Raw genomic sequence first — 17,976 nt, forward strand, 5'->3', positions numbered from 1 at the left:
AAACTTGTCTGTTCGTAGTTCTCCGTGAACACGAAAATGACCGATAAGTGTCAGTGATTTGATCGATCACATGCGGAGAAAAAACTTCCATGCCAGATATTGAACCAATTAACGAGTTATTGAAAGATGGGCGGTAACGCAGATGAAACCTTTGAAGTGACGACGATGTTATTCCTTCCAATATTACTTCCATGGTCAGGAGTATAACAGCTGTTATCAATTGATTTGATGTTTTGATTTTGCCATTTGTTTAGGGACGTACCTTTTTGAATTTTTCTCAGAGTTCAGTATACATGTGATTTTAATTTTTTTTTTCTATGTTTGAATGAGTATTGAATTGCTATTTTGCCAATTGTGTCTATTCCCAAATGTGACATTATGACTGAGTGTGTATAGTTGCATGACAAATAATGTATTCATATATACAAATGAATACTTAATTTGTAAGACCTCAGACGGTTCATTTTCTCTCTAAGCAATATCTGTTTGACTTGAGGCGTGTTTTTGTTTCCTTAGCAACACGATAGGATTTGATAGAAAATGAAATCCCAATACAAAGAGCTCGAGTGTATGTAATTAGTAGTTTGTTGAGGCAATTCTACATTAAATAGCAGTCGGATAACAGTTGAATCACAATAAGTTGTGAAGTTTGTTTAAATGCAGTCTATGAAACTCTGTAAGTATTACAATAATGATATCTGATAAATATATATGCATAACACTTTTAAAATATTTAATCTCGAATTTTTGTAGGTAATTTCAAAATTGCAAAACGGTGCGGGAATTTCTCGCTACATTGAAGACCTGTTGGTGACCCTCTGCTGTTGTTTTTTATTTGGTCGGGTTGTTGTCTCTTTGACACATTCCCCATTTCCATTCTCAATTTTATTATTTACATGTTTGCAATGATTCCTGCATTAACAGTATATCATACCATAGCAGTTGTTTTGTTGTAAACTATTTTTGAAATGCTGCTTTAGAACTATACCCCCCTAAATTGTAGTTTTACGAATAAACTTTAAGAAATAAATATCTAAAATCAAATTATTATTTTATGATTAAAAAACCCAGTCAACATTAAATAAACTCATAAGTAAAAAGATCGACAATTTTTAAATATTGTATGCGATAACTGACACAATAGTAACACCAGACATCAGAAACAGTGCAAAGAAAAAGGCTTACTAATAAAGAAATCAATTTGGACTATCAGCGCTTATCAAAGAAAAGTTTGTTTTTATCTATCATTTGAAACTTTTCACCAAACTCCTTTTTTTTTTTGTGCAGAAAAATGGAAGAATGTTTTTAAAATTGAACACTTTTAAAAACACTTTGATATAAAAATAAGAAGATATGTTATGTCTGCAAATGAGACAACTCAAGCCTAAATTTAACAAGTAAAGATAGTCGGTAAGATAAATTCGTTACATAGTGTGTTAATGACCTAACATGGTATATACGGGGTCAGTAAATTCCATACGGGATTTTTCATATATCTGGTAGCAAGTGTCCCTTTAAATAATAAATTAAACAATAATCAAGTTTCAAATAAAGAGTAATAATTTAATGTTCATCTGTATAAATCATGTTTACAAGGAAGGCTTGATTAATAAGCTAATGTGTTTCATGGCTGAGATGAGTTATCAATCCATTAAAGTGTTCAGATCTGTGTACAATCACCGTTACAAATGTCGCTAGTCGGTTGCATAGGGTTCACCGCAGGGAACTTTGATTTTGTTCTTGCTAAGAATTATAATCTGGCCCAAAACTTCAGATCAAAGACGTCAGTTTACCATTCAGATGAACGTATGTTTTGTTATACAAAGTCCTGCACATGAAAACATCATCTCGGAAGGAACGGATGTTGCTGGTACTACTTTAACACAGAGAAGTCTTATGAAATGTGAGGAAAAATGAATACCCAAGTACTCGACCTTTCGTGCGAGTACCCGAGTACCCGAGTATTTGAGTACTCATTGCCGTTCCTAATAAATACTGAAGGTAAAACATCGTTTATTTGCATGTATATTTCTAATAACACAGTTTAACAAATACTTACTTTAAAATGAAAATTATTATTTAGAAATAACTTTTGTTCAGTTGCGTCACCGGTATTGATTTATTATTGACTATATCTACTTCATCATAAGAAGTTGCAATTCTCTTTTGTTTTCAATCAGTGGAGATATCTCACTGTAAAGATTTGCCCTATAGTAATATTTTCCGTAATAGAAGTTTCAAAATCTATAAGCTACTACTATTATTATTCTAAACAATTAAATAGTTAAATAAAATAGCTAAAATTCGAAAAACGAAATATCACTTATTTACTCGTTCAAAAGGAAACAAGGATTTGAAAATATCACACTGCGCGTTAGGTAACGAAGAAAAATACAAATCAAGAAAATAACTGGCTACTGTTTTTTCTGCATTGCCTTTATTGTTTGTTGTAATTAAGTTTTTATTGTTTGAACATATTTGGCGTCTTCCTTTTGATTATGATTAATAATTTTGTAAAATTTTATCTGGGATTAGTTGTATTTGATGAATCACGGATATTTTATTTCATCTTTATTTAAGCAGATTTACATGGAAATTTCTATGTTAGTATTAGATTTTTATGTCCCACCTACGATAGTAGAGGGGCATTATGTTTTCTGGTCTGTGTCTCCGCTCGTGCGTCCGTTCGTCCGTCGTACCGTTCGTCCGTCCGTCCGTTCGCCTCAGGTTAAAGTTTTTGGTCAAGGTAGTTTTTAAAGAAGTTGAAGTCCAATCAACTTGAAACTTAGTACACATGTTCCCCATGATATGATCTATCTAATTTTTATGCCAAATTATAGTTTTGACCCCAATTTCATGGTCCACTGAACATAGAAAATGATAGTGCGAAGTTCAGGTTAAAGTGTTTGGTCAAGGTAGTTTTTGATGAAGTTAAAGTTACATCAACTTGAAACTTAGTACACATGTTTCCTATGATGTGATCTTTTTAATTTTAATTACAAATTAAAGTTTTGACCCCAATTTCACGATCCACTGAACATAGAAAATGATAGTGCGAGTGGGGCATCCGTGTACTATGGACACATTCTTGTTTTAGGTTATCATATTTACTTGTTTTGATATTGGTCCGTGAAGTATTCTTTAAGTGTTATAAGTTGTTAATGTAGGGATGTATGTTAAAAATGCAAATCAACCAAAAAAAATATTATTTTTGTACTCATGCAAACTTTGTACTTGTTTGGCTTTATAACTGTTTTGATCTGAGCGTCACTGATGAGTCTTATGTAGACGAAACGCGCGTCAGGCGTATTAAATTATAATCCTGGTACCTGTGATAACTATTAATGTATTTGTTGTAATTGAACTATGTCGGCATTTCAAAGAAACAGCTTGTTGTGTGTGTTTGTCAAACGCTGAACGAAAATACATAAAGGAGATGAGCGTCGTCGATCTTCCATAGAATGTTGAATGACGATAGAAAACAAGTTCTGCAAGCAAAAGAAAAGCATGTTCATGCAAAAGTCAAACATTTATAAAGATCCTTTTGCAATTTTCATTAGCAGACAAATAGTTGATACATTTTGTCAATCAGTAAATCATTGTAAATGGTCTGAGTCTTTAAGTATTCAAAGTTTAATTACAATTAATTACTAGACATTGATTGAAAATATTAATATTATTTTCTCTTAAACTGTTTCCATTGTATAATATAGTCGATGACATTAATATAGACTTTTAATATTATTTTTAAACTTTAAGATTTGCTTTTTTTTGTTTTTAAAAGAGGCGTAGGATACCAAAAGTATGTTCAAACTCATAACTCGGGGAAAACAATTAAGATGTTAAGATCAAATACAAAAACAACATGATTAAAAGAAAATCAACAGTATAAAACATGAAAAGACACAACATAAAAAACCATTATCTTCATTTTTCAATTTTTACTCGAAGAAAAACGTAGACAGTCTGGTATTCCATGAAATTGAAACACACAAGATTATTTATCGCAAAATAGCATATATCTTATTCATTGAAATATATTGATTAGCTGGAAACATTTATTTGCATTTATAACAAGCTGCGCTTATTATCAATAGAATAGAAGAAACTTGGAGCAAAAGGACAAAATATGTTTACTAGAATACATAACAGAATCATAGGAAGTTTTATCATCATTCAGATGAAGTTTGTGTTAACAAGAGGTAAGTTGATATATTAGTAGTATTATACCTTTTCGTCTAAATAACAATTGAGCCAGACACACAAAACTGTAGTGAAGAAAATTTTGAAGTCTATATTATGTTCTTATATTATAGACTATACACTTATATATACTTTTAGAACGATGTTTTTTCTCGTTCGAAAACTATTCGGTCGTATCAAATTCCGATGATTCGCACATTAAAAATATAAGGATTATGGTGATCTGAAGTATTAAATATCCAATGGTTTATTGAACACCGGATCTATACCAATCTTAACCAAAATCCACAGTATAATAAACTCGTATGTAATGTGCTTCAATATCAAGACATGTAATCATGACAATCTGGAAGATTTTATTTCAATTTATGTTGATTAAAATGCAAAATAAAGTTTGTTAAAAAAATTAATTCATTTGATAGTAATCGTGGTTCGTTGCTAATAGGGTTTTACTTCTTAGTGTTCCATCTTCAATTGGGATTGTTATGCGACAAGAGAAACCTTAAAATATGATTTCATTTTTCGTGCTTGCATTCAAAGATTGAATTTTCAGTTTTTTAATATTAATATAGAGACGATAAATATTAACCTTAATTAAAATTGAAGGGGAATCTCACAAGGGATGCAGTATGTTTTGACTGACATTTTTCTCTTCTTTTTTCTTCTTCTCCAGTAGAATTAAGACACTACTTAGTTATATGTGCTGCATTCCAATCGGACGTACAATGAACTAAATCAATTTAATGTTTATTTAATATTAAGCTTTTTCAATTTAATTGCAATAGATTCGCACATAAATAATATAAGGAATTATTATGAAGTATTAAATATCTATGTTAAAGCCATAGTATCATAAACTGGTATTTGTTCTTTTAAAATTAAAAATAAATATTTTGGCTAATTTCTGAACTTGCATCTGGGAAAATATAAATGCATATAAAATGTTAAAAACTGCAATTTGACAGTTTTTGGAACATTGTAACCGTTAACAGGAAGTAATGTTTAAAATGATCATTTTAAACCAGAACGAAAATAATATTGGAAGTAATTGTATATACTAGATCTGTCTTTCGGATAATATTATAAAAAGTGTAATTCATTTCTGTCGATGATGTCCTTAAATTCAATGTCATACTTAAAACATATCATGTAAATAAACAAATTACAGGAGATCATGATCTTTGTTAAAAAAAATATGGCATACTCTTTAACCACAATTAATTTCGATGAATTAAACATACTTGTAACTATGACTGACATCACTCAACTGACCTTTGTACACATTTTAATAATTTGACTTTAAGTGGATTAAGGTTAATGATACAGCAACTCAACGATCATATTTTATATATTTGTTCACACTGGTAGGTACCGCTGCTAAACCATTAGTTTTTTTAAAGTATTTGTTTGCTTGTTTGTTCGTTGTTTGGTTTGGTATAATCCGATCCTTTACCACTGCAAATTCATAAGTATGATGTTTTTAAATAGTACTCTTAATTATATATTTTTTTAGTCTTCTATTTTGTATAAAGATTAAAACTTGCAGAAGTTAAACCAAAATTTATGGTGTTAATACTTTCTGGAAAAGTTTAATTACCTAGACTTAATCAAGTTGTTAATTTTGATAAATCTTCACCTTTTATGTTTTGTACCTCCGCATTATATGGTTTAGATATATTTTAAAGACACTTGTTTTGATATTTGAAATCTAAAGTAGCATTAAACATAAAAACGGAATTTAATTTTATCAAAACGAAATTATTGAATATTTCTCTACGTCGTATTAAACTTATAAACTAGTCTTTTTGCGATAATTAGTCTCATAAATATACCACCCAGATCTTTTACCAATCAATCATGACTTTGTATTTGACGCTTAAACAAGTAAAGGAAAGTCAAAAAAGAAAAGCCTCAGTCTAGTGAATGGTTGTCTGACCTTGAAAATGTAATGAAAATTGTATTTTTTTTATATAGATATTACATTATTTCTAGTATATCATGTACATTGAAATCTGCAGGTGCAAATTTCCATATTCGATTTTCTACACCAGATGCAGGATATTTAGATGCAAAGTTAACAACTCGTAACATTCTTGATTACGTTGTCAACTTACAGAATTATGGAATAACATATGTCGACGAAATGTCATCTTTAAAATTAGAAATTAAGTCCTGCAAAGATGGCGTTGTGTTTCTCTCTTCTTCTGAATTGATGGATTCTGCAGAACCTTTTTATGAAATTGTTTTTGGTGCCTATACTAACACAAGGACGTATATACTGAAGCGAAATAATGACTCTTTGCTCCCATCTTCAATGACCGAGGTGTTCCCTGGTGGTCAGCCGACACACGAGAACAATACACTGAACTGTTCCGAATTTAGATCCTTTTGGATTACCTGGTCAGGAGGACACATCAGAATCGGGAGGGGACCTACAGTAGGCGAAAACATGTTTGTCGAGTGGGAAGATCCTTCGCCTACGAGTGTCAGAAGCATTGGTATGTGTACGTGGTGGGGTAACACTGGTCAATGGAAAATATACGTTGAAGGTAAATTAAGTATTTCTATTTTTTACATTACTTATCATTGATATGGTACTGTTTATAAATGAAGTCTTCTGAATTTATTGAAATTCCGAAAAATTCTCTACTTGAGGAATAGATTATATGAGCTATTTTTGGAAAACCTTTAGAAATCTTGGTCCTCAACGCTATTCATCTCCGTACTTTATTCGATCTTTAATGTTTTACTTGAGGGTCACGCATCACTTTTCAGTTTTTGATGAACGAACGTGCGTCTGGCGTACTTAATTATTAGCATGGTGCATATTAGAAGGGTGTTTTGTTTCAAAGTACTATGTATGTAATAAATTGACCGTTATCCTTTTCTCTAATTTTTCGAGCGAGATGATGAATGGTAAATCAATTCGTTTATCCGTGATGACTGAGTTATAACGGAATCATCAGATGTTATATGATTTTAATCCTATAAGAAATGTTGTCCATGGAATGAGTTAAACAAGTAATGACGCAGAGGACAAATATTGTTTTTTAATAAAATCATAACTTATTTTTAACTGCATTTTGAATTTGGTTGGAGACGTTGTTATATTTTTCAAAAATGAGGCGACATATGGTATGTATGGTATGTAGGAGAAATGTGTTTACATATACGGCAAATATAAAGATAGAAAAAAATAGAAACAAAAAAATAGAAATAATTACAGATTAAATATGGCCAAAAGTTATTTGTCTCATCTATTCTATAAGAATTCCAAAATGAATATACATTGTCAACATATACAATACGTTACTGTTCAAATCATTACGATCAATTGTGGAGTAATTACCGTATTCTTTCTTCCGAACATGCATGCGTTCCGAAAGGTAAAATCATGTCCAATCGTCGGACTTTTATTTTACAAGAATGTATTTTATGATAAATTTGTAGAATAGAAACGATCAAAAACGGCATTTTAAGAAAAAGAAAAAGAACACTAAAATATGTAGCATTATTATGCAAAGAGGGTTTAGATCTACGCTCTATGTATTAATTTTAACTGTTTTCTAATTTTTCACTTGAAAATAATGTCCAGATTTTTTCTGACCCATTCTGTTAATGAAAAACAATATTTTTATGTAATGTATAGTTAATTCCAAGTATAACTATATATCGATATTTAGGTTTATTATATAAATAAATCTGGTAAAAATATTGTATGTTGTAAACAATCATATGTGTATATTTGAGAGAACAAATATTTATATGTTGAATATTACCATTATCTTCGCAGATTTATACAGTGGTTATTATAACGGTTGTGGTAAGAATAATACTAGAGCAGACTTGAATATTCTACAATCACTTATTTCAAGAAAAATTATTTGCAGTGCATTATGCTCGTTCATGGACGATTGCATTGGTTTTAACTACCAATATGTAACTGAAAGGTATTTATCTAAATGGTATAATAATTTATCAATCTACTCTTATCGCAGTTTTCACGACAAGGATGAACTAGGATAACCTATACATGGTAATATCTGTGTCATTTTGGTCTCTTGTGGAGAGTTGGCAATCAAACCACATCTTTTTTTTTATATAGATACGAACAATATTTTTTTTATATCTTTAAATATTTCAAATTATATTTCTTTGAACATGAGAATAAAGCTTCATACAATTGGTGCTACTGAACGCATTTCTTGATTTTATTTTATTAGGAATGCTCCCCTCCCCTTGATAAAATTAAGAAAATTAAGGATACATAAAAATTTTAGGAGCTGCAAATAAAGCAACAGTAATATACCGCTGTTTAAAAGTCATAAATTGATCAAGAGAAGACAAATCCGCGTTACAAACTTAAACATAGAGAAATACATAAACTATATAAGAGGAAAACCCATAGAAATGAACTATTAGATAACAACTGTCATATTCCTGACTTGGTACAGGACATTCTAAGAACAACAGACCAACAAACTTTGCCTGACATTTTTGTAGTGTTTCTATAACGTCGCATGTTATCGTAAATACTTTGAGGTTCTGACATCATGAAGTGACACTTGTCATTGACATAGTTGTAATCGGTTTATTGACGTTAGTCGAACCTCTGATAAGTTTTAGATAATCGATCTGTTGACGTTAATTGATTTGAAATCTTGCAATTGTGTATAAAGGTAGTAAAATCTATCAAAAATCTGTTTATCAAGTACCAAATCCGTGAATTTTTGTTTTTTACATTTACATATAAAACAACTATCGAGTTTCCGTACTTTCGACATACCATTTCATGCACTATATTTAACACCGCCGTATTCTTTATCTAATATAGTAAAAAAAAATATCCTTTTCTTCCGTTTTTGCGCATGAACTTGTGTTCTGTGTGCTATTTGTGTTTTTTTGTTGACACAATTGTTTGTCTTTATAGTAATTAAGTTTATAACGCAATGTTGACTATTTTACACCTTTTTGACATTTTTACCTATTGTGTTTGGGTTTCTTTTTTTGTTCACACATTGGTGTCAACATAATGGAATTTCGTGTGACTGTCATACAAAGTAAGAGGTTTAGCGTTTAGCTAGCTATAAAACTAAGTTTAATCCACCATTTTCTACATAAAAAATGCGGTACTAAATCAAAAATGTTACATTTATTATCCATTCGTTTGATGTGTTTGCGCTTTTTATTTTGGAATTTTATTAAGGACTTTCCGTTTTTTTAAATTATCTAGTACGGAGTTCGGTATTTTTACATGTCCCAAGTCATTATAAAATAGGAGTTGTGGTATGATTGCAAATGAGTCCAAATTACGTTAAGGATGTACTTCAATGAGGTTTTGGAATAAGTGTACAATGTTCGGACTCTTTGGTGTTTTTTCAATCGATACAAGGTAATATATTTTGCCCCATATCACCAATTTTTTAATGTAAGACTAAATAGTTCATAAAAAGTCTTTTGACATAATTTAAGCATATTCTTGATTTTTTCTTTTTTAATTTGAGACCCAAATAATAACAATGCAAATATAAGGTAACAGTCAGAGTCAGCCTTTTCCAGCCATATTTTATAAATCAAATATCTCGAAAAGGAGCTTTATTACCTATCCATACTTTTAGCTTATTTTGATCTTTAACTCGTCTTCTTCCAGCTTAAACTATCAATTTTGAATTCTTGATTTATTCTTTTTTCCTAAGATCACTTAAGTACATCCTTAAAGGTTATTGTTGGACATAAAAGGCTTTGACATTGCAATTTTGAAATGAGAAACATTTCAAACAAACAAAAACAACAGTATAATTCACAAAACAATGAAAACGTAAACTATATATAATAGATGGGCACCAATGACAATCACTGAGTTACAGGAACTGATAATGAAGTCGTTTTCGTTGGTTGCTGTATGTCATAATTGTTGTTCGTTAATTGTTTTTTACATCAATCAGGTCTTCTATTTATGTTATATCAAATTTGGCAGTAGTTGTTTACATACTTGTCTGTTGTTGAAAGTTATCCTATTGCCAAATGGAATATGCTCGTTTCTGTTCTGCAGTTTGTATGTTGTGTCGACTATTATATTATGTGTGTGTGTGTGTTTCTCTGTGATGAATCTTCTCAAGCGGGTTTGAGCTTTATTTCTGTCACGTAGTGTTGTCATTTCAGCCATATTTTTTTTATCATTGTGATAAAGCGGGATGTTTGGCTATACATTAAACAATGTTCAACCGAACACTTTTTTAACATGTCCTGTACTAAGTTAGGAATAAAGCAATTGTTATCAAATAGTTCTCCCTATGTATATTGGCGTTTAGTTTTGTTTCAATTAAGTGTTCCTGTTGTTCCTTTGTTTACCTCTTATAGTTGATGTGCTTCCATCGGTCTTAGTTTGCAACTCGGATTTGTTTCTGTCAATCGATTTGTAACTTTTGAACACAGGATTACTTCGTGGGCCTTTATATATCAGATTTCCTGGTTCTTTCCTGATACCACGGGATTGAATCGGAGTACTCTTTCTCTTTTATATGACAAAAGATGTAAAGAAAATTGCACATAAAAAATTATTTCAATACAAGTACTTACTTTTAAAGTAGATAACAAACAACAGTTACTATAGTATACAATCTTGTATGTTTTGCTGTTACAGGAAGCTTACGCAAATTCAAAAAAATCTTTTCTTTGTATACACATATATCGAATGCTGAAGCCAATTTGATACAGCAAACGGTAAAGAAAGTGAAGGATTTGTTTTTTGTTTATTTTATCTTTTTCAATGGCAACATTTGAATTCCTGGTAAAAACATATTTGAAGCCCAAATAAGGCTATGCTTTTCACTTTCAATTCCATATGGTTTAGTGTAAAATGCGCAAATATTAGACTATCAAAACAGTTCTGACACTAGTTTATTATCTGTATGTATTTTAAGCTACAAAATGCAATGTTTTTGCCACTAAATCTGACTGAATATTTTGAAATTATTTGCTGTTCTTTCTATATCTATTACTTCGACTTTTCATTATGGGATTTTCAAAAGTTGCAGTATGCATAGCACCCGTGTGATTCCAATGATAAAACAAAAGCTTCAAAACTACAAAAAATAGGTATGAATTGTAATTTATGCTATTAATATTTAAAGTTATAAACATCGGAATTTGTTATGCAATTGAGTTTAATAATATTTTCTTTGTCTTTTACAGATGCGAATTATTGTCTTTAGAGTCCGCCGTATTGCCAGTAGATGGTGTCTCTTTATCCACAAAATCGTTTTGGAAGTTTTATACAAAATGCTTCAGAAACAAGGCTATGTGTGTTGGCTGTTTTTGAAAAGTTACAATAGCTACAAGAAAGAAGAGAAAAGCATGACTTGATACGTTTGTCAAAAAGTTTTTTTTCTTCTTACTTTTATACTTGATTCTGACTACGCCCGCAAAACCGTGGGTACATGAATAAATTAAATTACGATTTACATTTCGTTTTTTCATTTTATAAGTTACAATATCGAAATTAATAAGATGGATTTCGTTTCTAATCTCGTCATTTCACTTCCTATCAGACTTTTATGGTTTGTCGCCAATATGTTTCTTTATATTTTGAATTTTTATATTGCGTCGACTTGATATTTCAAATTCGTTACCACTGTCAAATTTTAGGTACAAAATGCTTATAGTTGGAAATTTAAAAAAGAAAATCATTTATATATGTGTATGAATTCAACTAATAAGTTATATACAGGTATAATATGCAATCAAATGTTCATCAGCAATGCCTAATTACATGTAATAATTTAAACAACTCTGAGAATGGATTTCGAATAAAATCTATATATATAATTAATGATAGTGGTATTGATGATACTTCTGAGTATGAGTAAGATAACTAGACTGAAAACACTGATATCAGTGCAGAACTTGGGTGAGTTTGACGCAGATGAAGGAGTTATAGGACCTTGGCTTACGTTCATAAAACTTTCAAGCATTATTGTCGTACTCAAGACTCAGGAATCAACTCATCAAAATACTGGATAATATTTAATACGACTATCACAAGCAAGTTATAAAACCAGGTTTAATCCACCATTTTTTACAACTTTAACAAGTCAGGAATATTACAGTTGTTATTTATTCGTTAGATGTGTTTGAGCTTTTGATTTTGCTATTTGATTAGGAACTTTCCGTTTTAAATTCCTCAGAGTTTAGTATTTTTGTAAATATCCTATATTCTAGGAAATTAAAAAATATCTTAAATTTTTAACACGCAAATAAACGTGTACAAAATTATAATCCTGGTACCTTTGATAACTACAATCAATCACAGCTTTAATGTTGACGGATGTTCCAACGTTTTGTTTACTTCTTAATTTTGTATTTGTATGCATGAAAAGATAATATATAGATAGAACCCGGTTTCACACGGAAAATAAGAATTCTGTATTTCCAAATTTGAATTAGGTAATTATAATCAATAATTAGTAATTAATCTCATCATAGATACCATAATGCGATTATGATTCACACAATCTTTAAAAAGTGAATGCTTTAACAAGTAGCAAGTTCAAAGCTGCTGGATATTCAGGACAACAACTTTAAGCAATTTATACTTGACTTACAATATGACTATAGGTGGAATTTGTGACAAATGTAACCTCATTTATGGACCTACAATGTATTGTAAACAGTAGACACAATATTGTATTACCTACCAAACTACAGTATTTGAGGAAAGAATAAACAGTCGCAATATAAATGTGTGACAGCAATGTATTCCTAACCTACAACGTTAGCTTGAATACAGATGGGAAATTGTGCACAATTTAATACACCTCATCAATGTATATACAATGCAATGTAAAGAATATACATCAAGTTTTTTAGCTACAAAACTTTATGGAACAGAATAAACAATCGTAATATAATTTGTGACAGATGCCCTATTCTAAAATTGTGTTGAGTAAGTCGATTAGTCAGAAATTTAAATCAAAAGATAAATATAAGAAAAAAAGAAAGGAAACATATTAGTAAATTATATTCTAATCATTAAAAAAGATATAAGATATCAATCAATGTCTTTTATAAACGAATTATTAATAATAAAATCTATTTATTTTATCAGTTTGTGAATGTTTAAACCAGTAGCTGATTTTATAACCGACCGTCTCATATCAAATTGCACATGGATGACAAACTATGACTTATTAGTACAAATCTAGGACTGTTTGGTCGTCAATCATGTACAATTAATCGGTATATAATAAACCTATTCAAGGGAGACAATTAACTCATAAATTTTCAGGACTTGTTTCAATTGGAACATGACAAAAAATGGATATCACTCTTCCATACAAATGGCCCATCAAATAAACTCCATCTGTTGAATGGTGATGGTTAACGAATGCTTTTCCAAGCTGAAGATATATATTTGTAATTTGTTCATATCTGCTCACAACAAGGCAAGCTACTTGATGCTCATAACTAATCATTAACTAGTTTGAACAGTGCTGTTAATTCATTTTTTAAATATAACTTCTGTATCTGTATATGTATCGGTACGTCGTAGGTACCAATCCTGGCTTTGATACAACGGGGGTAAAGGCGCCGTCGATTTATTGACGTTTCGCGAGAGAAGATTTTCGTGTCGTTTATTCTTTAGTTTTCTATGTTGTGTCATGTGTGCTGTTGTTTGTTTGTATTTTTGATTTTTAACCATAGCGTTGTCAGTTTGTTTTAGATTTATGAGTTTGACTGTCCCTTTGGTGTCTTTCGTCCCTCTTTTAAAGCTCTCCACGCTTGTTCCGCGCACAATAGTGTCTTTAAGATGGTTCAAGTCAATAATAGTGGACACAAAGACTTGCCAAAATACAAATAATATGAATACACCAATTTACCCATTATTCCATTAGAGCTGACCGGATTTTTTATTTATTTATTTTTTAAATTTGTCAATAATACTCTAACATTTTAATGGATTTTTGTTGAATCTTCAAGATCAGTGTTCATTTTATAAATATATGAATAAAATATTTGATATGTGAAAATACTAGTTTTGTCACTGGTAAACCATATATATAGAATACCAAAAACGCTAACCGGTTTAACGGACCTTTTCAATATCAATAGATTTGATATGAATGTTTACTGAAATCATTAATACATTTTTTTGGAATTCTAAACGTCACTGTTGTGCTTCTTTATACAACCGATTAATTACTAGTATATTGATGTTGTTAACTTTGCGTTCCAATTCAAACAAAAATGACCGGAAAGATATGTTGTCTATCTTCTCTGGTAAAGAAAAGCAATACACAAAGTTACAACAGTTGTAAGGTTATCTAATTTCACAAATTAGTTCATTTTTACACTTCGATTTACGGCATATCTTGAGTAGAATTCTATATGAATTTGACATTTTCACCGTCCCAGGCTAAGATATATTTTGTGATGCAAATTAAATAAATGGATTTCATCGAAACTCGGTGGTTCGAGTAGCACGATTAGTCATCTCAAACCGAAACACTCCACAGACACCAGAATTAATGAAACTATAACAGGTTTCAGACGATGTCAATTTGTCGTGATCAAGACGATCTCCTCAATCTGATGCTATTTAAAACACCTAAGTCATATATTGTTGCATTATCAAAAGTAAAATTTCATCGGGAATGTCACTATTCAAGGGAAAGCCTTTTAATCCCTAAGACAAACTGAAATTCAACATACCAAACAAATTTGAATATGTAGAAAACTGCACATAAGGTCTTTAAACATCAAGCGAACTACTGGCTAACGGTTAAATGGTCGAAACATTTTCCAAGTTACTGGTTAGGCAAAAATGTAGAATTTGACAACACTAGCAGGCGGAAACCCGGTTGAAATGAAACAAACGAATCAAAGCTCTTTGTTAGAGAAGGCGATAAATGCTTGCTGTAATGTTTACTATAGTAACAAAAATTTCAAAAGTTAATAGAAACAAATAATAAATTACGAAGTATTTTATTTGAAAAACACCATTTGCATAAGTTTCAATTCATCTATTACAAAAGTTAAGCAGGACAATCCGATATCAAGTCGATGACATGTGTATATATCATTTTGGATGAAGAAAATGCATAACCTCCGATTTAAATTTTTTTACCAAGGACGGAGAACATGTCAATCTATAAGTTCAATAATTTTCTTGTCTGTTCTTCAATTATGTGACTCAAGAAAAATCCCAAAAATGGGTAGCATTTATCAAGGCTACATGTTGACTTTATAACATAAGAAATTTACAGTACTAAAAGAGAAATATATACGGTCAAGGGAAATACCTTTCTAATGAATCACAAAAACAGAGTAGGTGTGTTCGAATAGCTACTTTTTTACTAAAAGTATTGACGAAAGTATTTTAAGTTGGATGGTAAAAATGCATATCTTCGAAAAAACATAATATTTTGTTTGTGATAATTAGGATTTATAGTCTCCAACCACTGAAAATATTTAGTCTGCCCTTCCATGAAATATTTGATTAGAAATTTTTTTAAATGTTTATGAATTTTCGAAAATTCCACCTGACAAACGATCAGACAATTGTTTTAAATTGACTTAATGCAGATAATATATTTACTGATGCTCATTAGGTAGTATATTCATTTGTTTTGTAAATTACAACTGACATATATGGATCGTAATGGTGCTATGTGGATGAAGTTATCTGTTTTCAAGAGCTAAATTGGTAGCGCGTCATCACTACAATGGCTTCGATTTTTACGATTGTAAAAATGAACTGGCGTAACGGGGAGATCATTTTGACGAAATAGAATCCTGACTGCTAGTAAATGCATCAGAGCAGACTGTGTTCTGATGCTCTTATGAAGCAGACGGTGCTCTTATGAAGCCTTCGTTGCGTTCTAAACAACTCATCAACCGAAACCTTTTCTATTAGATTTCGGACTTTGTGTCGAAAGAATTTTATTCTAATAGTGTTATAGTATTCATTAATTTGTCTTCATGAATATAACGTTTACTGTGTGTTTGGTGATTTCCATTAGATGTAACTCTGTACTTATACATTCCGTCATTGTGTTATAGTGATTTGGTAAATTTTTTAATTCTCTTCTGTCATATTTGCCTTTTTGTGCTTGCTTGTTACAAATTTGTCTGTTAACGATAACGATTATAACGCAATGTTGACTGCTGTATCCCTATTTTGCACATCTTTAAGACTTACCTATTATATGTCTTTTTGTTTTGTTCACACATCGATTTCAATATAATGCAAGAAGATATAACTATCACAGAAGTGGGAGGTTAAGCTAGCTATAATATCAAGTTCAATCCACCATGTTCTAAATAAGATTTGATTCGAGACTTTCTGTTTTTTATTTTCCTCAAAGTTAAGTATTTTTTGTGATTTAACTTTTTACCAACCACAGGGTATCAAAAGGGTATTTCATGTATGACACAGTTATTGCTTCATACATATTTATGTCATTCGATAGGTCATTTTAAAACTGAATTTGAAAATAAACTAGAAAAAAATATCTATGAAAATGTTCAAACACAGATAGAAAATTGTTTTTTAATTGAATTGAAGCTGATGCATATATATAACTTATATAAATATAATGAGACATATTTATTTAAATTTTGTAAGTTAATGAAATTATCTCTGATTTTAAACAATTTGAACATACAAATAAATGACAAATATAAACAAGCACTTAGATGCGTTAGAGTCAAAAGAAAAGCAAAATATATGTTTCGCTAATCTAACTTGATATGCAATATAAAAAGAGACTCTAAATCTTTAATGTTTAAAGCAAAACTGTCATTAAGGTAGCGATATGTGTTTAAATAAATGCATAATCAACATAAAATATGTTTCGAAGCTAACATGATAAACCAAATTTTATTATTTCTCCATTAAAACTACACCAAAATCAATAAACTGACAAGAATAGAAATTTAGGGGACAGCATAGCTGCTAAATTACTTCTGGAATAATTCTTAGGTACAATTTTCAATAATTTCAGCTATAATTTTTGACATTTTAACCTATTACGTCTGTTTGTTATGTTCACACATCTTTGTAAATACAATGGATTTTGATGCGACTGTCATACAAGTGAGATGTTTGGCTAGCTGTAATACCCGGTTTAATCCACCATTTTCGACACAAGAAAATGTCTGTACTACGTCAGAAATAGGGTAGTTGTTATTCATTCGTTTGGTGTATTTGATTTTTTTCATTTTACCTTTTGATTATGGACTTTCCTTTTTGAATTTTCATCGAAGTGCAGTATTTTCGTGATTTTACTTTTTTTTCAAGTACTAGTAATTGTTTTGATTTATTGAATAGAAACAAGAAAACACAATTGTTTGCAGATACATTTTTCTGTTGAACTTTAATATATATTGAGAAATTGTAACCCCGAAGAATAATGGATGGTTATTTCTGCACTGAGCGTTAGTCAAAATCAGTGGAAAACAAGACTTCAGAATTAAATGAGCTGAAGGACGTTAAATTTTTTTTTTCATGGTTCAAGAAAGGGGGTCTTTTATTAAATTAAACCTTGGTTAATAACAGTTTTGAACAAATCGTTTCATATCTTAGTCAAACATATTTACACGTTTATTTGATGCGAAATATCAAATTGGAAATAAACATGTGCTTAGGAGTCTTGCATTATCTAATATGATGCACTTAGTTTTAAAGGATATATTAAATAATTAGATTACAGTTATACAATTTTGCATAATAAATTAAAGTCTTTTTGTTTTATTCATAGTTCTTTTCTCCAC

At 30.3% G+C, this 17,976-nt stretch overlaps 1 long non-coding RNA gene across 1 annotated transcript; it reads left to right on the forward strand.

The window, feature by feature from the left end:
* The first annotated feature begins 591 nt into the window (after window positions 1-591).
* LOC143062074 (uncharacterized) lies at window positions 592-11,668 on the forward strand. Its single transcript, XR_012974528.1, has 5 exons — window positions 592-676; window positions 4,098-4,202; window positions 6,222-6,752; window positions 7,997-8,153; window positions 11,398-11,668. It is a non-coding gene; the product is annotated as an uncharacterized LOC143062074 (long non-coding RNA).
* The last annotated feature ends 6,308 nt before the right edge of the window (window positions 11,669-17,976 follow it).

This window comes from Mytilus galloprovincialis, chromosome 2 (genome assembly GCF_965363235.1).
Source record: "Mytilus galloprovincialis chromosome 2, xbMytGall1.hap1.1, whole genome shotgun sequence".
Lineage (NCBI taxonomy): Eukaryota > Metazoa > Mollusca > Bivalvia > Mytilida > Mytilidae > Mytilus > Mytilus galloprovincialis.